Below are 24,193 nucleotides of genomic sequence, written 5' to 3'. Positions count from 1 at the left end.
CTGCCACACATGGCACATGGAGGGGCTACATAAGTCAGCACCTAGAGAGATTATTCACCACAGTTGGAGTGGCCGGAAAGAAAGACCTCCTAGAGCAGAAGGCACTACAGCTGAACCTTCCTGAATAGTCAGGCATCTGATAGGCAGAGAAAATGGCAAGGTATCCTGACCGCCCTTTATGGCAGGCTGTTTCCCCATAAACTCCAAGTGCAAATGTCTCCTATTCACTGTAGAAAACAGTCACCAAGCCTAACTTGCAACCCTCATGGTACGCTATAGCTTCATCAAGGTCAGGCTTAACTGCTCTCCTCCTCTTTGGTTTCTGGCTTACATCACCAAAGCCTTTAGAGAAGCAGTCACCTTCATAGCTGTACATTCCAAGCCAATGACCGCATACTCCGGGAAGGACAAGGTTACAGAGGGAGACTGCTACGTTCGCTGCATGCCGCACAGACTCATCACTTTCCTGCTCTGGACAGTGGACAATATTCACAATAGCAATGTGAAAGAGGTAAATAAAATTATATGCCAAAGTGCCTTTGAGGGTTTTTGTTTTTTTGAATGAATGAAAGATGCTTTACACATGTGATTATTTTCTTGGCTATGAGCTAAATAACGTGTGGTATGACCTCTACTTTCCCTAACCCCAAACCTAGCAGAGTTAGTTTTTATTTCATCTTCTTCAAAGATCTACCACTTACTGAAAAAAGGAACAGTTCCCTTTTAATTTCTAGATAATACCTCCCATTTGGACATCTCTGCAGATAACTGATAGTTTTGATATTATAAACTTTCATTTTGCAAAAAAAAATTTCTTCTTTGGTTATAAAATATTTCTGTGCATATTTCTAGTTTTTATTTCCACATTCTGTTTTAGTTCATGATAAAAAAGACCTTATTTTGTACCCTTTCATGTCAAAGCATAATTGGTTAAGCAATTCTAGCTTTCTTCAGAGAAAAACACTTCCCTGATCATATAGACTGTACTTCTAATAATCATAGTTTCACAAACTTGTTGCAAGTTTTGGATAAATCCTTATTAGGAAAGCACTTCAAAAACATATTCAGTGCTCACTTTAGCAGCACACATACTAAAATTAGAACAATACAGCAAAGATTAGAATGGCCCCAATGAAAGGATGACATGCGCATCTGTGCAACACCCATATTTTTGTATGATCGTTGAAATAGGAAATTATAACATATGTGATTGGATTTTCAATATATTCAGATTTAATGATATGACATAAAGGGTGAAGGCAAAGGGATTTATATAGGTGTCATGGTTCTATACTTTACTGGAAGTGGTGACCTATAGACTCTAAGCAGATTGAGAAAAGTTAGGTATGCATATGGCAACCACTCCTAAACAACAGCTGTAAAAGTTACACAGAGTATAGCTTAAAAACCAATATGTGAATTAAAATGTCATGACAAGAAACATTCAAATAATCTAAAAGGGGGAAAAAGAGGGCAAACAGAAAACTAATAAATGGCACATTACAGAATCTCACTTCAAACATAACGATATAGATAAAGTAAAAAGATGAGGAAAAATGCCATGCAAATGCTAATCAAAAGAAAGTTAGTCACCATATTAACACCAAACAAAACAGACTCCAGAAAAAGGAAATCATCATGAATAAAGAGACGGGTATTACATAATGTTAAAAGAGCCAACTCATCAAGAAGCTATAACAACCCCAAATGTGTATGTACCTAATAACAGAGCTACAACATACATGAAGCAAAAGCGATAGCACTGAAAGAAGAAAAAGACAAATAGGCAATTACATTTGGAGACTACAGCACTCCTTTGTTAGAAATTGATAGCACAAGAAGACAAAAAAATCAGCAAGAGTATAGAAGACATAAGTAATACTATCAAACAATTTGATCTAATAAACATTTATACAATATCCCACCCAAACAACAGAATACACACTATTTGCAAGTACACACAGAACATTCACCAAAATAGACACACGGAACATTCAACAAAATAGACAAAAATAGACCATATTCTGGGTTACACAATAAACCTTATTATTTTTAAAAGAATGAAATCGTACAACATATATTCTCTGACTATAACAGAATCAATTAGACCAATAATAAAGATATATGGAAAACCCCTAAATGTTTGGCAATTAAGCAATACAGTTTAAGAAATTCACTTGTTAACAAAGAGGCCTCAAGGATAATTAGAAAATAGTTTGAACTAAATACAAATGAACAGAGAACATACCAAAATTTGTGAGATGCAGCTAATGCAGCACCTAGGAAGAAATTTATAAGTAAAGTGTTCTTTTGAGAAAAGAATAAAGGTCCCAAATCAATAATCTAAGCTTCCACCTTAAAAAAATTAGAAAAAGAAGAGCCAGCTAAACACAAAGCAAGAAGAAGGAGTAAAATAATAAATATAAGCACAGAAATTAATGAAATTGAAAAAAAGATAAAACAATGGAGAAAATCAATGAAACCAGAAACTGGTTCTTGTAAAACATCGATAAAATTAATAAACTTCTCGCTATATTTACGAGAGAAAAAGAATATATCATCATGAAACAATGATGATCCTTATAAGGAAATTTTCCAAAAATGTTCACCTTACACAGTACCAGAGTATATCATTTAGTTATAGGCTCTAACTTTTATGTACCTAATGGTATTTAGTTGAATCCGCTCATTCTGCCCAAGGTAGCTATTTATATAGGAGTCAGGTTGTTCAACCCTTACATTCTCTGCAGAGGATCTCTTGGACAAGCTCGAGGGCTTCAGGTTCAAGCTGAGGAGACTGGCAGATTTTGATGACAGCCGCAGAAGCACCAGTCATATTGTGTCTCTGAAGGAGGATCAAGGGAGGGTAGGCACAGAGAGATGAGGGCTTCCACCTGCATGAGGTCACAGGTCGGGCCCTGAGGAGGACGGGGTGGGTTGCTAATTCTATTCCTTCATAAACTAATGTGCTCTTGGGCGTGCTCAACATCGCCAGTGATCTCTGTCCTAGCAGACAGAGTGCCTACTTGTGCTCAGCAAAGGGAGAGGCCAGGGAGTAGGCTGGACTGAAGCCAGGGGTCCTTGTCAACAACTGTCACTCATCCCACTGATTCACTCATTACTCCACTAGAGTTTTGGGGATGGCATGCTCTTTCTAGAACCCTCTGAGAACATGCAGTGTGCATATCACTTCCTGACAATGAGCAGATTTAGCTCCTGTATTATTTCTTCATGGAATTCCTTCAAGTATTGAGTCATGTCTTTCTCACAAGAGTGAAAGCTCCTTGAGGAGAGGAATCCAGTTTTATGTCTCTTTTGCACAACCCACAGAATGTAATGGCCCCCGGCTATAAACCTGCAAACAAACTGATAATATTCCCAGTACAGTGTACATGCTCATTGAATAAAGATTGATGGAATCAGTGAATAGATAACTGGCACCTATTTTATTCACAGCCTCTTCTTCCTCTTGGACTTCTGTACTCATATCTCTCAAAGGCTGGTATTAGTGAAATGGACATTACAGTGTGAAGTCTTTATAAGTATTCTAGCTTTGAACTGAAACACAGGAAAGGGTTCTGTAACAAAAATAATAGTTCACATTTACTAAGAGGCCACCATGTGTGGGAACTCTGAATCTCTTATTAGCTTGCTTCATCTTCATAATAACCCAAGGCAGGTGCTATTAGTCTCATTTTGCAAATGAGGAAGCTAAGACTTAAAGAGGTTAAGTAACTTGCCCAAGGTCACATAGATAATTATAAACAACACAGCTGGTATTCTGACCCAAGTCTCTCCATCATTAAAGCCTATTTTCGTAACCACCAGGATTTACTGTGTATGTGAAGTAGGACGTGGCTGGACGAGGTTGAGATGCTGATAGAGACTTAGAAATTGCTTATTGAATTGGTAGGATCAGTGAATGGCTGGTCTTAGATAAGGAGTGACTGGATTTGGGGACTCTGGAACCCTAAGAGACAGCCAGAGATAAGCTGAAAAAAGAAATCGGGACCAAGAAGTAGCACATCAAAAATAAAAAATACCCAGCCCCGGGCTTCCCTGGTGGAACAGTGGTTGAGAGTCCGCCTGCCGATGCAGGGGACACGGGTTCGTGTCCCGGTCCGGGAAGATCCCACATGCCATGGAGCGGCTGGGCCCGTGAGCCATGGCCTCTGGGCCTGCGCGTCCGGAGCCTGTGCTCCGCACCTGGGGAGGGCACAACAGTGAGAGGCCCGCGTACTCCCCCCCCCCAAAAAATACCCAGCCCCTAGAGAAAGGAAAACCACGGAGACAAAAGGCAAGAGAAAAGTGATCTCAGGTCATGTTCTGTTGCATCACCATGCATTTTTGACAGAGTTTACTACTCTGGTGACTGTCCTCACTTAATGGCAAAGCTCATACTTCAGTCACAGCAAGATCACATAAAAACACAACTATTACACAAATGCACTTAAAAAACCTTGGTCCAAGGTAAATACATATAACAAAATTCCAAAACAACTGTTGACCCATATTACTCTTACCCACACATCTGATTTTATTTTGGCCAACAGGTTCATTTTGCCAATTGACCAGAGACAGCCTTTAATAACTCAAAAAAGGGTGTGCTGTTAAAGAGAGTGAGGGTTGGAGAAGAAGCAAGGTGAGGGACACTGGGGATGGAAAGTCAGCATCTATACAAGTGGGAGCAGAATATAGAATGTTTTGAGGGAAGTGGGCAAATGTCCATTACCAAACAGATTACAGTTCTGAAAGGAAAAGCTAGGTGTTGTTATAATGATTGACAACTAGAATCCATTCTTTTTGTTAAAGGGGCCCCTAATTTTCCTTAAGATTCTACACCTCCTCCATTCACAGCCTGTTAGCTTCAAGTGGAGTTTCAGGGGAGGGTAGGTGACTCGTGTTGGCCAATGGGAGCCTCTGAATCCCTCTGAGCACAGTGATTGGTTCAAAATGGACACACAATCAACTTGGATCCAATGAGATCCAATTCTGGGACTTCTGTCAGAAAAGAGACAATTTTTCCTTCTGCTGGACTTATGGAGAAACTAGGATATGATCCTGGAGCTGCTTGCACTATCTTGCCACCGCTAAGATGGAGTCTCACTGAGAGTAAAGCCAACAGAGAGAAAACAAGGGCCAAGAGATGGAGAGAGGAGGACCATGTTCTGTCAGGGACTGGACCTCTTTGTGCCTAGAATTTCCTGTCCTGATGGTCAGTAAAATCTCTTTTTGGCTCAGACCATCTTCAGTTGGGTTTTCTGATGTTTGCAACTAGAGAGTTATATCCACAGCAGTTAGAACCTGCATAAACTTAAGAGGGCCATGGGCAAGAGATGGTCCATATGACAGAAATAAGATCTCAGCAAAAGAATGATGCACTTTAAAAAAGAGGCCACATCCTGAGATGAATTAAAAGTATTATTTTTAAAGGTCTAGTCCTCATAAAAACACTATGTAGTCTTCTCAGGCTCATAAGCTAAGATATAAGATGAAAATAAAAATATGTTCAGAAATTGACAAAAATACAGAGAAAAGTCCTATGTGTAGATTAAAGGTGATCATAGATAGCTACACAATAAAATGACAAAATCATAAAACAATGTCTCCAGGAATTGATTTTTTTTTTGAATGTCTTACAATAGAGTGAAAAGAGCACCGGGCTTAGATCCTGAAGTTCCAAATTGAAGACTTGGCTCCTGCCATTTTCTAGCCTTGTAACCTGGTCATCCAACCCCTCTAAGTCTCAGTTTCTTTATCTGTAAAATGGGGATAACTGTACCTTGCTTCAAGTTTATGTAAAGTTTAAATAATTCTATTTATGAATATCCATGATGCAGCCAACATACTGACTGACCCATGAACAAAGGACAAAAGAGCTCTTTTCCCCCAAATGTATATCATTTCACAGGCAGTTTCTCACTTAATCCCTCACTTCAACCCCACACACAAGGTAGCTACTATCATTACTCTATTTCGCAGATGAGGAAACGGATACACACAAATTAGTCAGTAAGCATAACTGACCACAGAGCTCTAGAGCTGGGGTTTGAATCGGGTCTGTTTGACTCCCTAGTGTCTACTTTTAATGACCTCAATAAATAAGCACTATTTAATATTATTTTATTGTTATATTTAAATGCATAGAAAAGTGAGAGAAAGAGAGACAGAGACAGAGAAAGGAAGTAAACACCCGGTTTGGAAGTGAAAGCTGAAGATCAGCTACTGGAACATTCAAAAAGCAATGCTCCCAGGTGAAGAGTGGAATTTGTACCCTGTAATTACCCTGACCACGCTTGATGGCCTTCATCCTTTATCTTTATCTGACTGTCTGCCTGCCATCGTATCAGCTCTTCAAGCTACATAAGGAATTATTTCCTGACAGGCATAGTATATTATTTAGAAAATTACAAGTTCCTTCTTGGAAATGGGCAGAATTGATCTAACTGAATTGTTATTATTATTTTTAAAATAATCTATCCTAAAAGTGGGAGCAGCAGTATAAGTCTGTTCCTCTCCTAGAATTCTAGGAACATATCTGTGTTTCAGTCTTTCTTCCTTTCCGTATATTTCCTTGTATCTCTCTCTCTCTACTTTAGGAACCCAGAGAAACAGAACATAACATTTCTGTGCATTATTAGCTGGTCATAGCTAGGCCGATACAGAAGAAATTTATTTCTGCAGCACAGCAATAAGTGGTTCTCTTTAATCTATATTCAGGGAGGAAGATTTGATTCTATTTTTGTCATATATTTTCGCCAACCGTGCAATCTTTTACAAGCTGCCCTACTCCCACAAAGCTTGGACAGAAAAATCAGAGAATATTACCTTGAATTGCTTCAGTTTTCTTCTTCCAGGGAGAAGGCAGAAAGCACTTCAAATATCTCACTTCGGTTAAATTCAGCAAACATGGTCGGCTGTTCTGTGCCAGGCACTATGCTCAATGCTAGGGATAAATTTATGAATAAAACCCAGCCGCTCGCTGTCCCACGGAACTCACAGTGCCTAAAACAAGTGTGTGTGTGTGCGTCCGTGCGTGCCTGTGTGCGCGCACGTGCGTGCGCGTGCGTGAGTGCGTGCGCGTGCGTGCTGCGTGCGTGCGTGCGTGCGTGTGTGTGTGTGTGTGTGTCTATGGTACGGGGGGTGCTCCCATTCCTCAGCCCGGCTAGTTCAGTAGATACAATGTGTTTTTAGGAACACAGAATCAAAATAGATCTGATAGTATTGAGAAAAGATGCTCATTACCTACATTTTTGTAACCAGATAGCACTTGAATCTATACCAGCTGCCTCATGAATAAGTCCTCTTCCACTGAGACTTCCATGGCCGGGGTTACTTTCACATTCCTTTATCTATTGAGTACCTATTATATGCCAAATACTCTTAGAAACACTGGATGTACCTTGGGGAAAAAACCATTGTGCATGGCCCTTGCCTGGTGGGTCTTGCAATTCATTGTGGGAGATAGAACAAACATGTAAACAAATAAATAGATGTATAGTTATAAAATTGCTCAATATTATCTGGGAATCTGGGTTACAATGCTAAAGAGTCACAGTGAGGAATGAGGGAACCTCCTTGGTAGGGTGTTCCTGAGGAAGGCCTCTCAGGGGAGGTGACATTTAAGCCCAGCTCTGAATGATAAAAAGGGGCCAGTCACCTGAAGACTGAAGGGAAGAGAGAAAGGAACAGCATGTGTGAGGGCCCCTGAGGTAGATAGAACAAAGCATTTTACGTTGAAGAAATGAAAGTCTAGCTTGAAATCCTCCATGATATCCCTATGTGACTTTGCGGGGTCACATTTTCACCTTTTCTTATTTAGTTACATTATACAACCTTTGTAATTTCAATACATTATTGGAATTGTTGGAGAAAATCTGCCTGGAGGTTTTCATTCAGTGAAAAAGTTCCAGCCTGAAGAAATAATGACAGCTCCACTGAATGTATATTGAGTTTGCAGCCGATACAAAACCTTTGGAAAGGTTTGCAATGTACCCCCATACAAAAGGTAGACATTAGTCTAAGACTCCTTTGCAGTATCTGTTTTTCACCTCAAGATCTCTCCCACTTGCTTTGGCTCATTGGCTGCATCTAGACCAGGCTAGGACATTGACGGGGGTGGGGGTGTGTGGGGGGGATGGCAAACCCACTTCCAAAGGCTGATATTTTATCTAAGGGATTTTATGTTTAAAAAATGCATTGAAATTCATTCAGTTACAGTGGAACTAATTCTTTTTTACCTTGCTCTTTAGGAATCTTGTAAACCCAACCGTTGTCACTTTTCCTCAGTCATAAAATTAAGCCCCCGAATGAATAGAGCTGAATATGGAGTCAGTCACCGATCTTCCGTCCACATAGCACAGGGTAATTGCATCACTAGACACCAGACTTAATGCCCTTAATGGAGCCTCCCAATGTTTAAGGCCCAAAGGGACAAACGCTGACCTAAGCTCTGCCTTTCTCTCCACACTCGGCTCCCCATGGGAAGTCCTCAAATTAAAGGGCAGAGGGATGCAAAACAGCCACGCCAAAGTGGTCTGGCTGAGTTCATCAGTCAAGGCCAACTCCTCTGTTCCTTCCCTCTGGTTGTAGGGCTGCTGTGCACCCAGCCTAGTGGATGCTCTCCACTCAGCACCCCTCACCCCTGTCTCGGAAGGCCACAGGCATTTTGAAGCTGCTCGCCCTGCAGTAAATAAGGCTGAAGGGGGTCTTGTCTGAATGGTAAATAGTACTGACCCTCTGCATGCACCTGTCACGAATGAAGACACAATACCAGAACAACAAAAAGGGAAGGTGCTTGCTTGCACTGTATGCACGCAGGACTTACTCCCGTTTATCGACGTCTGAAGATCTGTTTATGTTCCTCTCTCCTCTAGTAAGCTGTAGGGGCCTAAAAGGCATACAGCATCCATTCTCTCTCTCTCTCTCTGTCTGTCTCTAGGTTTACTAAAAAACTGAGCAGTAAGTACAGAGTTTCCATGAACCCCCTGTCCCCACTCTTGCACAGCTTCCCCACTATCAGCATCCCGCACCAGATCGGTGCATTTGTTACAATCAGAGACACTACACTGACCGTCATTATCACCCAAAGCCCACACTGACGTTAGGGTGCAGTCCTGGGGTTATATATTCCATTGGTTTTCGACCAGTGTATGATGACATGCGTCCACCATTGCAGTATCTTACAGAGTCGTCTCACTGCCCTAAACATCCTCGGTACTCCACCGATTCATCCCTCTCTCCCCCTAGCCTCTGGGAACCACTGATCTTTTCACTGTCTCCATCATTTTGCATTTTCCAGAATGTCATATAGTTGGAATCGTGCAATATGTAGCCATTGCAGACGGGCTTCTTTCACTGAGCGTTGTGCATTTAAGGCTCCTCCATGTCTTTTCATGGCATTCATTCTCTTTGTCACTAGCAGTGAGCGCAGAGCCTCACACAGAGGAGGCACTCAACTGGCATTTGTCGAGTAAATGGGTTGATAAAGGAGCAAACGAATGAGCATAGTTCTTGGAGTTCCTTTGATGACTGCTGATGGAGGCCTGGTCAGTGCAGGCTCTCTGCCGGGCATCTTCAGACAATAAGAACGTTTGCATGGGCCCTCCAAAAATATTTCTCATTTTATCATACCAGCAGTCATGAAAAGTAGGAGAACAGGTATTTTTCTTATTATCTCCATTTTAACGAGATCAGAAAACTCAGATTCAGAGAGGTAAAATAACTCATCCAAATTCCCTGTGCTGGAGAGCAGCAGAGCCACCACTGACCTCTGGAACTCTCTGATGTACTCTGATGTCTTTATCCTATACAGAGTCTCCCCTGAAGCCAGGCTCTTGGTCATTCAAACTAGCGAATAGTAAACAAGAAACTAATTCATGCTGAGATAGTGACAGGTGAGGGCCACCCAATCCCAATCTTGTTATTCAGGGGAGAGCATCTTCTCACAAAACAAGAGAACCCCAATTTTCCTTTCACCACAAGCAAACTATTGTTGGGCTGTGGAATTGAGCTCTGGGGAAGGAAACTTGAACAAGGATCTATGAGCAGCTCATACTCATTCAACAGCAAAGAATGCACTGCTGGGCTTCCTCTGCTCGTGTTAGAGATCAAAAAGCTTCAAGAATCTAGGCCCAAATTCATTTCAGATCTGCAGTGTGATGGGCCATCAGGGGACAATGAACTTCTGGGAGTGATGCCTGGTTATGAGTGAGTTATGAATGAGGCTTATGCCGTGAAATCCAAGGCCAGCTGGAGTTCCTTCATTCATTCCCAGATCTTAGATGTTAGCCTTTATCTCGTCCCTGATATTAGCCTCATGCTAATATATAACTGTGCTGTGTAAATCCCGTGGGTACCCCGGTTTCCTCAAAGTCAACATTTCCAAAATACCACTCAAATAATCCTCTCCTTATCCTGTATTTTCTTTCCCGGCCAGTGACATCGTCATCTATCCAGTCACCCAAACCAGAAACCAAGCCCATATTTTTGTTTGATTCCTCCGTCATCCCAAATCCAATTAGTCACCAAGTCCCTACTCTCAAATCTCTCCACTTTCCATTTGCGCTGCCGCGGCTGCATTACCTCCTGCCTAAACGGTCATAGAACATTCCTAACTGCCCTCCACCTCAGCCACTCACCTTGCCCTTAAGTCCATCCTCCACCCGGTGGCCAGAGTAAGCCATCTACAAACCTAAATGTCCATCAACAGAGGAATGGAGGAAGAAGATGTGGTACACAGATACAACGGAATACTACTCAGCCACAAAAAAGAATGAAATAACACCATTTGCAGCAACGTGGATGGACCTAGAGATTATCACACTAAGTGAAGTAAGTCAGACAAAGACAAATATCATATGATATCACTTATATGTGGAACCTAAAAAAATGATACAAATGAACTTATTTACAAAGTAGAAACAGACTCAGAAACCAAACTTAAGGTTACCAAAGGGGAAAGGTGGGGGAGGGTTAAATTAGGAGGTTGGCATTAACCCCTTATAACTACATATACAATAGATGATCAACAAGGACTTACTGTAAAGCATAGAGAACTCTACTCAGTACTCTGTAATAACCTATGAGAAAAGAAACTGTAAAAGAATAGATATATGTATAACTAAACCACCTTGCTATACACCTGAAACTAACATAACACTGTAAATCAAATATACTCCAATATAAATAACAATTTAAAAAAAAAGCACATTGGGTCACACCAGCCCTTGCTCAAAACTCTTCAGGCTCAGTATGGACCATGATGTGACAGGTTGTGACATGCTGGCTTCAGGCCCTAAAGATTCCGGGAAGCCTATGACGGTTGATTTCCTATATACACACCCTGCTGTTTCCTATCTCTGTGTCTTTGCTCCCTTTCCTTGAGATACTTTTGCACGTTTCCTCACCCAGCAAACTCTTTCTCATCCTTAAACTCATGCTTCCATAACCCATTACACAAATCTCTCTTCTTGTTCTACTACATTGAAATTATTTATGTATCTGTTGCCCTCTAGAGCTAAGATCTTCGAGTACAGGAGGCATCTACTCATCCCTTTACTTTAACCACCTTTTGTATTGTACTCATCACTTTACACAGCGACAGCCCCAACAAATTCTCAAGCTTTGAGAAAGCAGGGTGATGTTTCTTATCTTTGTTTCCCCTCATGCCCAACACATGGTATACATTTAGCTCTATCTGTCCACATCTACTCATTTGTTCAACAAATCCTTATTAAGGTCCTATTTTCTTCCTGTTCTTTGCAGAATATAAGATGTTGCTCCAGTTCTTAAAGGTCTTACACACTAAATAATATAGGCAGCGCTTTTTAATACTGAGTTGGTGGTTCTGATACCTTGATTAATTGGGAAATGGCTCCCTTGCCCCTCACCCTCTCCATGGCATTTACTCTTTCCAACACAAGACTATTCACTCTTTGCCAGCAGATGCCATAGTGAAAATAAGAAAACACGATGTGTGAAAACACAAAGGTGAGCCTTGACTCTGGGTAAAAGATATGAACAGTTAGTTCACAAAAACAGGAAGTTGGGGACTAATTAATATTAGTCATGTTAATGAAAAGGCATACCACTTAGCTAAGAAGCTGAAATTGCACCAATGAACAATTTGTCTCACTTATTTAGTTCGTAAAAATTTTTAAAGATTCATGACAAAAATTGTGGGTAAATATGCAATATGGGTAGGGAGTGTAAATTGGTACATCTTTTTGGAGGGCCTGTTATCCATCAAATTTGAAGACAAATTTGGGTCCTAAGAAGACCCAACAGGTCCACTGATAGGAAATTCTTACGTGAGCAAAGAGTGTAGATTCAAAGATGTTCACTGCATCATTGTTTGAAATAAGGAAAAATTGGAAGTGAACGAAATGTCCACCAGAAGGAAACGGTACATTTTGGTGCGTCCACATAATGAAGGCTATCACAGGAAAGACGCAGATTGTGTAACAAGGAAAGATGTCCAGGATATACTGTTAAATAAAAAAAGATAACAAATTGTGGAAAAGTGCATGCATTTATTTTGTTTGTTTATTTTGTTTTTGTAAAATATATGTCATTCTACACAATTACACGTATTGTTTGGAAAGCTATACACAAAACTCTAGTGATTATTTCAGAACAGTGGGATGAGGGAGGGAGAAATTTTTTATTTTCACTTTTTACAATTTTTGCTTTGTATGTTGCTGGAAATTTTTTTTCAGGCATGTCAGGAGACTGTCAGAGCTCCCTCGGGCAATGTGGGTCCCCAACTGCTGCAAAGTCAATCACGTTTGTCTTTGGGAAGCCAATTCCCTCTTCTACAGAGTTGCCCTGGATTCAGGACCCTCGTCCCCCACAGACATCCTCACACTCGAAGATCCTACTTTCCTCTGGAGACCCTCCCACTGCCCTTCTTTGTACATCTGCCGGCAGCACAGAGGAAATTAGCCAATGGCTCAGTCCCGTCACATCTGCATTTACAAAGGACAATGCAGGTTGATGGCCATAAATAGCACAAAAGTCAGCCTTTCAAGAAGGGTGTGGGGCCAGCAGAGTTTCCTAGGACAGTCCGTTCCTGAATCACTCAGGGAGCATCTTTAAAATGGGCTCCTCTGAGCCGCTCCCACAAACACTGAATCGGAAGGTGGGGTCTGGAAATCTGCATTTTATAAGTTCCCCCCACCTCCCCTTGTGATTCTCTTGCCCACTGAAGCTCTGTAGCCCCACAGCAGAGGCGGAGAGGAGAGGAGAGGAGGGGAGGGGAGGGTGTGGCGGCCCGACACTTTCCCGTGCCCCTCCACAGCTTCTACCTTTATTCCGCACACACAGGAAGACCCACCCTGTTTCCTGATAATATCAGCCCAGGAAGCTTTAAGTCTTGACTTTGAGAGTCCCACAAAGACCCTGTACAGAGAAGAGAGAAGAAATGCCAAAGGGTGGGAAACTAGCATCACTTTGTAACAAATAAACTTCTATCCATAGATTCATTTATCTGTAGATTTATCTATATCTGGGGAGCATCTTTCCGGCATGGTCCTCCCTGCACTGACTTCCATCACGATAGCCAGAACGGCTGATCACCACCAATTATCTATTTAATAGGAGTAAAATTTAAGAACAATCAACATTTGATACTTAAATGGCATCTGAAGAGCCAGCTTTGACAATAACCCCAGTGGATGGCCATCAAATGCTAAGTTAACACAAGAGGCTCTTAGTGGGTTTTTTTGTTTGTTTTTTTGTGTTTTTTTTTTTTGCAGTACGGGGGCCTCTCACTGTTGTGGCCCCTCCCATTGCGGAGCACAGGCTCCGGACGCGCAGGCTCAGCGGCCATGGCTCACGGGCCCAGCCGCTCCGCGGCATGTGGGATCTTCCCGGACCGGGGCACGAACCCATGTCCCCTGCATCGGCAGGCAGACTCTCAACCACTGCGCCACCAGGGAAGCTGAGGCTTTTAGTTTTTTAAGGCAACAATGGCATCTTAGAGTGAGAAGTCTAAGGGTAGAGCCCTGGGACTGCTACTCTCCACTTGCTAATATATCAGAAACAAACAAACAACAAACAAACAAAGCTACTAATGGAGATGGTGCCAGAGTAGCTTCTCCCTGTTTCTGGAGGGTCTGGATCGTAAAATACTGGAAGCTCAGATTTGCCCTTGGGGAGAGCCTTCCTTTGTTCTCTAGGTCAGTGGTTCTGAAAATTGGCTGCATTCGGAGCCTATCAAAATATTTATTCCCATCTTCCATCACCAGAGACTCTAATGTCCTTGGTCTGGGGGTGTGGTCTGGGCCCTGGGATTATTTTTAAAGCTCCCCAGCTGATGTAGTGTAGCCAAAGTTGAGCCAACTGCTTTTAAGAGAGTCTTTTTAGGTCCACAGAAGGAAGGCAAGACGTCCCCTCCAGGTAGCCCTGAGTCAGGGGATAATTCTAACACAGTTGCTTCAGGCTGAGCCGGTGAACACATCGCAGCCCATGCTGGGGGCACTCCATGTCACGTGCCAGGAGCCCACCCCCTTTTTCTGCTGTAGCTTCATTGGGTAGTTCAGTGTGAACTTGACACTCCCACCTCAAGGACTACACTCTTTAAGCGTTCTGTCTCAGACAGAACCAAAAGCGGCACCCAGCTGATGGAGGAGAGAGCGGGCATGCAGTGCGCCGGCTCAAACTGTGTCCTTTGGACAATAAAGGGAAGAGTGACTCCTAAGGTTTGGAGAACTGGGGTTGCAATGGCTGTGTGGCTTTTCACAAATCAGTTAACCTCTCCAATTCGTAGTCTCCCTAACTGTGAGTAGGGCTAATCATATTTAATATGGACTCTTGTCTTCATCATTAAACGACATAAAGAATGTGAAAGTACTTGGTTAAAAGGAGGTGCTCAAAACATTAAAAATTTTTACCTTACCTCCAACCCAAATAGCCCTGTAAGATGATTAAGGCAGTCCATGTTTTCATCATCTTGTGGGGCTAAAGCAAATCTAGAGCGTTTAAGTGACAGATCTCAAATTTCAAATGGTATCAATGGCAGAGCCAGGTCAGGAACTCAGATCTCTTGGCTACTACCAGTCACTGCCTTTTCCCTATTTTGTATTGTGCTGGGATCTTTTCCTCAAAAGACAGTAGGAATTTTCAACTTATTGACTAATGTTAGAAGAAGAAAAAACAAAAAAAAAGCTAATGGAACAGAAAATATTTTCCTTCAAGTAAAAGGCACTTTGACTCAGTGACAAGCGCAGTCATTTGGTTTAGGTTATGTTATTTAAACAAACCTGCTGCTTAATGTTACCTGGCAATTGCCCGATGCTTCAATTCCTTTTAAATGATATAGCCCGGCCTCAACTCCCCTCATAATGCCTCCATCTCTACAGTTCTCTGGGTCTGTTTGCCTCTGGACGTTGAATCTCTCCGAATTGTGTTTGAAAAACTAGCATTGACATACATCAAGCCTGGGCACTCTCTGTATCTACCCCAGGCTCTCACTTGGGGCCTTTGGGCTGATGTACCTGGTCAGTTTGCACAATTAGTCAAGTCACTCTAAGGGCCACTTGTCTGATGGGGGCACCAGCCGACCCGGTGGCTGCATCACAACCAGACTTGGCTCTTAATCAGCCCTCTCCACTCTAACAGCCTGGTCTATGTCCTTGTGTTCAAATGCTCAAGTCTCACCTCTCCAGAAAGGGTCTCCTATCCCTTCAGCCTGCAGTGATTTTTGCCTTTTGAAACTCAGAGTCACTTTTATTGTTTCATTTGGCATTTATTTAGCATTTGGCGATTTATTTATTTTTACCCTTATTGTTTAATCCTAAACTGTGTTCTATTATTAGTTTTCCTTTCGCTCTGTAAATCTTGTCTCCCCGATGAGACTGCAGTGTTTTTCAGCTTAGAATAATGTCTTACAGTTCTTTTCATTTCCCCACAGAGCACCCACAGTGCTAGAATCGTGCTCAGGAAGTACTTGTTGAATAAATGAACGGATGGTGACTGAATTCGGTGGCATTGCAGAATAGCAAGTATTTTATTAGAGGATTCCCAAGGGTTCAAGGTTTATAAACCTTGTGTGTTTTGCAGTATAAGAGTGATGATAGCTTGTTTTGAAAAGAATATGGGAAGTTTCTCCTTGGAAATCACTGCCCTCCAAATTCTGTCTACCATCTTACTCCAAAATTAAAAATAAAATAACATAAAGTCTCCATAGTATATTCTATAGAAGCTGAAAAACTGATTATAAGATTCCTGTAGAAAAAGAAGCATGGAAAAAAATACCCCCCCAAATTATTTTTCCATTCTTAGTTTAACAATTCTTATTTAACCTCAGGTCTTAACATTTAAAAAATTATTGAGATATAACTGACACAACATTATGTCATCTTAATTTCAGGTGTACAACATAATATTTCAATATTTGTCTATATCAGGAAGGTCTTAATATTTTTGCATGTACTGTATTTTATCTCCTTTGCTTCCCTTATGAGAATTCAAGGGACCCTCCCTCCCATAAGAAGAACATCCCTGTGATTCTGGTTGGCGACTGACTATTAATTATTCCTCCCACTCCTTACTCAGAACAGTGCTAAGAAGCTCTTTTGCAAATGAATATCCAAACCTCGGTCTGGTTCAAAAATCAAAAGCACAAGCTTTTGATCACAGTTTATCAACTGAATGACATGCCTTGGCCAGTTTGAAAGAACGAATTACTTCAGTTGTGATATTGGGCAGAAAGGCCTGAGGGTGTGGGCACATGGTTTGTGCTCACTAAGAAATTAATGAAAGCACAAGGACTAAATAAGTAAGTGGATGGACCATCTGCAAAATGGTCAGAGAGCTCCCCCGGTTTGCTGAACGGTGCTTGCCCATCTTGGGTGTGTACTAGAGATGTAGTCATTGCTGGGTGGCTGAAAGCACAGGGGAGCATATAACTGGAGAATCACAGCAAGGATTGGTATTGGGTTACAGACAGGGATTCACCAAAAGGAAGATTGCTGAGTCGGTAGAAGATACTGAAATTGTTTTGAGAAGATTAAGCCAGTGACAATGAACCTCAGGATTAGAGGCTGGGTCTCAGCCCGAGCCTGGGACTTACTGCACTCAGAGGGCCCACTTACCAAGACTAGCTTTTTATTTGGCAGAACGCACTGGCCAGCCCCTCGGGCAGCCATTCTGTGATATCAGACATACTAACGCTAAAGTGAAGGGGACCCAGGAGCTCACCCGGTCCAATGCCTTCGTTTCCCCCCTTTCACTTTTATCGATGAAAAAAGAAAAAAAAATCAAAGCCAGGTCCATAGTTAGTGGCTTGTGAGACTCAATAATATTTGTTGAATAAATGAAAGGAAGTTGGACTCATCTACTTTTGCTGTGACTGCAAATCTAGTCTCCAAACTTAAAGACCTTGCCTGTCAGAGCAGTATTGCCCACCCAGGTGGGACCCCATACCCCCAGGATCTCATTAGGACCCAGGGGCAGGGCTCCATCTTTGGGAGAAAGGGGGTAGACAAGGGTGGAGTGGGTTGACTTCTCAGAAGCCCTTCTCTGGAAACATTTTTCCAGCTTACACCCCAGTCTTGACTGTTACTGTCTGCCAAAGTCAGAACATAGGAGCCCCAGATGAGGGAAAAGGAGGGAACTGGGAGAAAGGGAAGTTTAGTGGCATCAAAATCCCACTTCACATCACAGTGTTGTAAAAACTCAGCCCTAGTGGGCTCAGCTATTTACATTAGTGAGTATCCATGTGCCAGGAATCTCTCCCCCACCCCACCCCCCACTGCCCTCTCTCTCCCAGAATGGCTCATCTGGGGGCCTTGCCTTTCTGAACTATTTTGGCTTTAAAGAAGATGTCATTGTTTTTATTAATTTGAGTGTTGTTTTTCAAGAAACACAGAAAATTGTTACAGCATCTGAACCATTTATCTTCCTAGATTTTGCAGTTACAGCAAAAGTTGATGAGTTGGGAACAGATTAATTCACTAAAATTAGTTGTTTCCGGATACTTAGGTGATGAATAACTTAATAATGCTATAAAATCTGTGTACTGTGGTGATAAAAATACCATTAAATGCTCAGATAATAATTTAGCTCCAGATGAGAAAATTATTTTGAAAGGAAAAAATCTTATAAGAGAAAAAGAATACTATGAATAAATGAGAAATGAAAGCTTATTCATGGATGGAAAGCCAAGTATCCTTAAGATAACAAAACTCTATTCGTATGATAACAATTTAAGTCTTCATAGTATTTTTTTTTTTTTTTTGCGATACGCGGGCCTCTCACTGTTGTGGCCTCTCCCTTTGCAGAGTACAGGCTCCGGACGCGCAGGCTCAGCGCCCATGGCTCACGGGCCCAGCCGCTCCGCGGCATGTGGGATCCTCCCGGACCAGGGCACGAACCCGTGTCCCCTACATCGGCAGGCGGACTCCCAACCACTGCGCCACCAGGGAGGCCCCATAGTATTTTTTGATTTTATGTTTTAGATTTTATAAAATTTGAAACACTGGTTTTAAGATTCCTCCAGAAGAACAAGCAGGACAAATATCCAAATTGTTTTTTCCCAAAAGGATTGATAAAGGATTTAGTGTTTAGGTTTTAAAACAAGTGACAATTACCAAAACTATATGATATTGGGTTAAAAGCAAGAAAAAATATGGTATAGAATAGATATTTCAACGGTAAATAAAATTATTATAAGAACTTATTAATACATGAACAAAAGAATATACAAATGCAAGAAATAATTATTATTTAATACATGAGGCAATCAAGTCACAGAAGGAGAATATATTAGATTCACACCTCATATTGTATACTATAATACATTTTGGTCAAAGTAAAATGATGAACATATAAAGAAAGCTAGAAGAAAATAAGCATATTCTTTCCAATTAAGAAAGAAATACTTTTGATTCCTAATATATAATTAGACGTAAAATAGTTAGAATATAAAAAAGCAAAAGAGCTTAAAAGATAAAACATAAGTGAGAAAATTGTATGTTATAAATGTTAAAAGAAAAGCTTTATCACAGAAAATGGAGAATTCATCTAATTATTTAAGATCAATATTCAGCTTTCATTCAAAATGAGGTCACAGGAAATAAATGGAGAGTTTACACCCGAGGAAATGCAGACAATAAATCACCACATGGAAAAATGTTCAGTCTCCACAGAAACTAAAGAAATGCAAACAAAAGAACTTTGCAACACCACGGTACATCGATTAAAGGAAGCAGAGACATTGGCCGTTCAGAGGATGGGCTGTGGAGTAGACAGATATAGACATGGATCCTGGCCTTGACACTTTTCAGCTGTGTCTTTGATCAAGGGTCCTAAACTCTCAACATCAGTTTTCTAATCAGTAACAGGAGGCTATTATATACTTACAAGAGTTACTGTGGGGACAAAGTCATTAGCGTCAATGACTACAGTACTTGGCACATATTGAATATTTCCATTAATAGTAACAGCAGTGATGGAATATAGTAATGGTGGTATTGGTGCTGGTGCTGGTGAGGTGTTGATGCTGTTGGTAGTGAAGATGATAGTAACTGTAGTGTCGATGACCATCTTGGTGTTGATGCTCTTGGTGAAATCAATGGTTGGTAGTGCTGGTTTCGGTGGTGGTGGTGTTGATGGTGATGATAGCTGATCATGGTGATGGTGCTGGTGTTGGTGGTGAAGGTGATGGTGGTAGTGGTGGATGAGAACTAGTGCTGTTAAAGATGGTGGTGATGGTAGCAGATCATGGTGCTGGTGGTGGTGGTGCTGGTGGTGGTGGATTTGATGATGGTGATGGTGGTGGTTGTTTTACTGACGAAGGTGATTGTGATGATGGTGACATTGGTGCCATGGTGGTCGTTGATAAGGTGATGGTGATGGTGGTGGTGGATAAGGATGCTGGTGGTGGTATTGATGGTGATGGTAGCTGGTGATATTAATGGTTCTGTTTTTGCTTGTGTTGATTAAGGTGATGATGATGGTAGTGGTCGTGACGTTGGGGGCAGTGGTCGTGATGGTGGTGTGGTCAAAAAAGTGTTAAAATGACTACAATTCTTGGTGGATAAATCAGAAAAACGAAGTGTTAAAAGTTCAGTGCTATTGGCCTCATAATTTATTCTGTAGTCTTTCTGGAAAGCAATCTAGAAATATATAGAAAAAGATATAATATATTGTACACTTTGATATAGAAATTAAATGCTTGGGAATATACATCAGAAAAATATCTCCCAGATTAAAAATGGTCTGGAAATGGGATAGCAGTGCTCTTTATAACTGGGGACAATCCAAAGCCTCAACAACAGGGAAATGACTAAGCAAGTCATGATACATCAAGATGAGGGAATAATATCATGCAATTATTTAAAGTGAAACATGAGGAAATATGCATATAAAAAACGGCATTAGACCAACACAAAACCATGTGTTTAGTCAGTGTGCTTTTACCAAGGAACAGAAGAAAATATAAATACATGTGCTTAGAGCTCAATAAAGGTTTATGAATTAAGTTTTTCCCTTTTTAAATTCTTGCTCAATAGACTCAATTTAGGAAAGGTCATGATTAAACTCAGGCTATACCTCACTCCAAACAACTGGTCGCTAACTGACTGGTTCTGGAGTCCATTTATCACCTGTCTTCTAGCCCCCATCCCAACTCTCATTTTATCCTCACAATGGTTAGAAAGATCTTTCAAAACCTAACAATTTTTTTGTTTCAAAGCCCCACCCCCAAAAAAGAGGTCAGAAAAGAACCTAGAGGTATGTATGTATGTATCAATTAAGTCTGTATCAATTAATTTGAATGTGAGTTAGGCTTGTGGTTGAATATAAAAATCCCACAGGTATTGCTAAGTTGTGAAATTGGGAGTACTTACTTGACTTCTCTGTGTCTCCATTTCTCCAGCTGTAAAATGGTAATGACAATAGTAGCAAATTCATTGAGCTGTTGCGAGGGTTAAGTGAGGGGCTCCATGTAAAACATGGCAGAGTGCCTGGCACAGAGTAAGGTAATGTCCATTATTATTTGTATTGAATACAATCATTGCTATTATTATATGTACTCTTCCAGAAAGTACCAAGAGCTCTAGACCAGAAACAAAAGCATTGAGTTTCCAACTAATTTATACAAAGGGAGGGTTAGTTCAGGTGATTTGTGACATTCTGTGTCTAGGAAAGAATAAAGTTTTCTTCCTTTTTGCTTCATGTCAAGAAGAATAATAAACTCAAGAAACAGAAACTAAAATGGACTTCCTCCAAAACTCTTATTTTTAAAAAATTAAATATTGCATTAATAAAATACTAAAGTTTACCTCGCTTAAATATTCTGAACATTTTCTTTACTCTCTTAATGGAAGCACCAAAAAGACTGTAGTTCTTCTTCAAATGTTACTTATCATTGAAATAAATAATAGCTGCTTTCTCTAAGTTGGACTTAATAATTTTTTTTCAATAATTTCCTCCTTGACTTGAGTTTCTGTATCTTCAATTTTTCACTAGGGTTTTTGTTTTTTCTGGAGTTTTTTACTTTTTCAAAACAAATTCAATTTCAATTCCCATCAAGATAGAAAAAAGGATGCAAGGACAGCTTAAGAAGCAGGCCGGTAACGTAGGCCCTAGGAAGTACGGCGCCCCCAGGTGTTCACCCAGGCGTTTTTCATACTCTTACGTCCTCAATAGAGACATGCCTCTGAAAACCCCTAGAGGGCGCTGTTTTCCGACTTGTTTTCACCTCCCCCTTGTTTTCTCAACTGGAAAAGGCAAGGAAGAGTGAAGTAAACGAAACACAGAGACTGTGCACGCCCAAGGGGAACGAGAGTATGGACGCTAAGTTTCTGTTTCCCCGGTGAGGATGCAGAAGCCCAGAGAAGTGCGGTGCTTGGCCAAGGTCACTCTGCTGTTCCTTAGAAGTAGACAGAAAGCTAGGATCCAGACCTCAGACCCAGACCTTCTCTGCTCCACCACTTGCCCATTTCAATGGGTAAAACACAATATCCATCAGGCGGGAACCTTGAACACACACTTTGGGTGCACATTCTCCCTTGCTTTGTAGTTTTTGTTTCCAAGGAGCACTGTCGATGACTGACAAGCAGGGATATATTTAAAAGTGTATAATTCACCGGGATTTTCTACCTTGCGACTCTACCCAGCCTGCTCATAAATCACACCTAATGATTTTGCCTCATTAGCACCAACACAGTTGGTTGCTGCTACTGGATGGGATGGTGGTGATGAGACCATCGATGATAATGATGATGCTGAGAGCTAATGTTTACTGAGCACCTTCCGTATGCCAGGTACTGGGCTAGGTGCTTTACATACCTCTCTAGAAATATACATAAATTTGGAAATTTCATGCTGTGATTCTGAATCCTTTTGCTTTCGTTACTGTTATGAACTTTCAGGGCGCAGGTAAAATGTAAATGGAGACTTGCCGCCCACCTGGAGAACTGGGAATCTAGATTCCTTCGGGTGACCTGAACGAGGATGTTTTGGGGAACTGGATTCTCTCATTAAACAGTCATAGATTTCACAGGGTTTGTCTTTGGGGGACCATAGAGGTGTAAAGGTGTAAAAATGCATCTCCAGTAATTCCTAGGGTTACAACACAATGAATAAAAGCTACAATCTACGTTTTATCCTAGTGAAGCCAAAGAAAGTGAGAAATTCTCAGCTTGGATTCGAAATGGATCTGGAAAAATCATCGAACAATGAAAATCAAATGCAAAACTCTCTCCTAAATCATCAAGGCTGTGGGAATTCATTTGCTGTGTTTGAAGACTTCATTCTTGGGCACTCAGCTTCCCCAGAACCCCGCTGGCACCTAGCACACTTTCCATAAATAAATAATTCTGAGTTTGCTGACCTGGAGCAGTGAGGAGGCAGCTGCCCCTTCTCCAACCTGCTCTCCTCTGAGAGTAAAACGCCCTCTTACATTTTTAATGCCGCTCCCAAGACTCTGTGTCAAGTTTCCACAAAGTTTGCCAGAGTAATTAGCTGCCTCTTTTTAATAGGCAGTTCCAAGTGTTCAGAAAATAAACAAATTTGACAACAATCTTTTTTTAATTAAAAAAAAATCATGACTCAACACAGTTGATTTTACACTTTCAGAAAGATTGGCTTCTATAATTTTACCACCTGGCCTGACACACTGAAATTTACTTTATTTAATACAATAACAACCAAGTTATTATTATTTTTCTTACTTCCTTCTCTTCCTTCTGCTCACAGATATGGGAAGCATGACTCACCCTAGACTGACTCAGAGAGAGTGTGACCTCATAAAGCACTCACAGAGTCGGGGTCTCAGGGGCTCCATTCTCCATGATGCTGGGTACCAAGAAACCACTGGCCTTCTGGGCAACAAGATAGTGTTATGTGTAAATTTGGGGATCTTATGTGTAAATTTACTTAATGCCATTGGGTCCATGGTTCCTTGTATATCAAACAAGATAACCAAAATCAGAAGCACTAAGCCAGATAAAATGAATTTCGTTATTATTCAAATTCAAGGTAATTTTATTTTATTTTTTAAAAAATATATCTAATTTAAAAAATGTAGTAAGTAATCTATAAATTGTGAATAATCTAAAAATTATAGAGAGATACAAAGAGGAAAAAAATGGCAAGGGCTAACTATGCAAATATAACCCCTGTTAACAATTCTCTCTCTCTGTGTTCTACACAAGATTTTTTATTTTTTTACAGCTGCAAAATTGAAATCATACTGTATTACCAGTTGGTATGTATCAAGATCCCACTATCTTCCACATCTTCTTCTTTCTTATTAAATAGTATCCATAAAATTTCTACCAGCCCTAGACATTGGAAGCCCTGAATAATTGTGCGATGAATATAAATATTTCATTATTATTTCATTATTAATATTTCATTATTATTATTTCATTATTACCTTCAAATACAAATTTCACAATCACCTTAACTGTGTACAGACAGGTGCAGACACTTTGGGGTAGGTAGGTGGGAGCAGGGGTGGGGGGATAGGGCTGAGAAGAACGATGCCTGAATTACCCCCTTAGTTTCCTGAATTATCTTCTCTACAAAGACTCTGAGTGAATGTCAGTTTGCATTGAAGGTAAACAAAGTGGACTTGATTTCCAGAGAGGACTCTTGCCTCACTTCCCAATAAGTGTGCCAATTTCCTTAACTCTGACTTGTAATTTTGCCTGTGGGACTTTGGTTCCCTCCACTGTGCCAT

General features: G+C 40.9%; 1 protein-coding gene and 1 non-coding gene across 3 annotated transcripts in view; one reads left to right on the top strand and one right to left on the bottom strand.

Moving 5' to 3' along the window:
- CLIC5 (chloride intracellular channel 5) overlaps positions 1–24,193 on the bottom strand; it is a 171,281-nt gene that overhangs the window by 109,695 nt on the left and 37,393 nt on the right. The gene's annotated exons all lie outside the window — the stretch shown is intronic.
- LOC114908168 lies at positions 1,068–1,173 on the top strand. Its single transcript, XR_003796865.1, has one exon. It is a non-coding gene; the product is annotated as a U6 spliceosomal RNA (small nuclear RNA).

The sequence above is a fragment of the Monodon monoceros genome, unplaced genomic scaffold (genome assembly GCF_005190385.1).
Source record: "Monodon monoceros isolate NGI ecotype Baffin Bay Population unplaced genomic scaffold, NGI_Narwhal_1 Super_Scaffold_3, whole genome shotgun sequence".
NCBI lineage: Eukaryota > Metazoa > Chordata > Mammalia > Artiodactyla > Monodontidae > Monodon > Monodon monoceros.
Note: the sequence above shows the minus strand (reverse complement) of the source record. Positions and strands in the feature narration are given on the sequence as shown.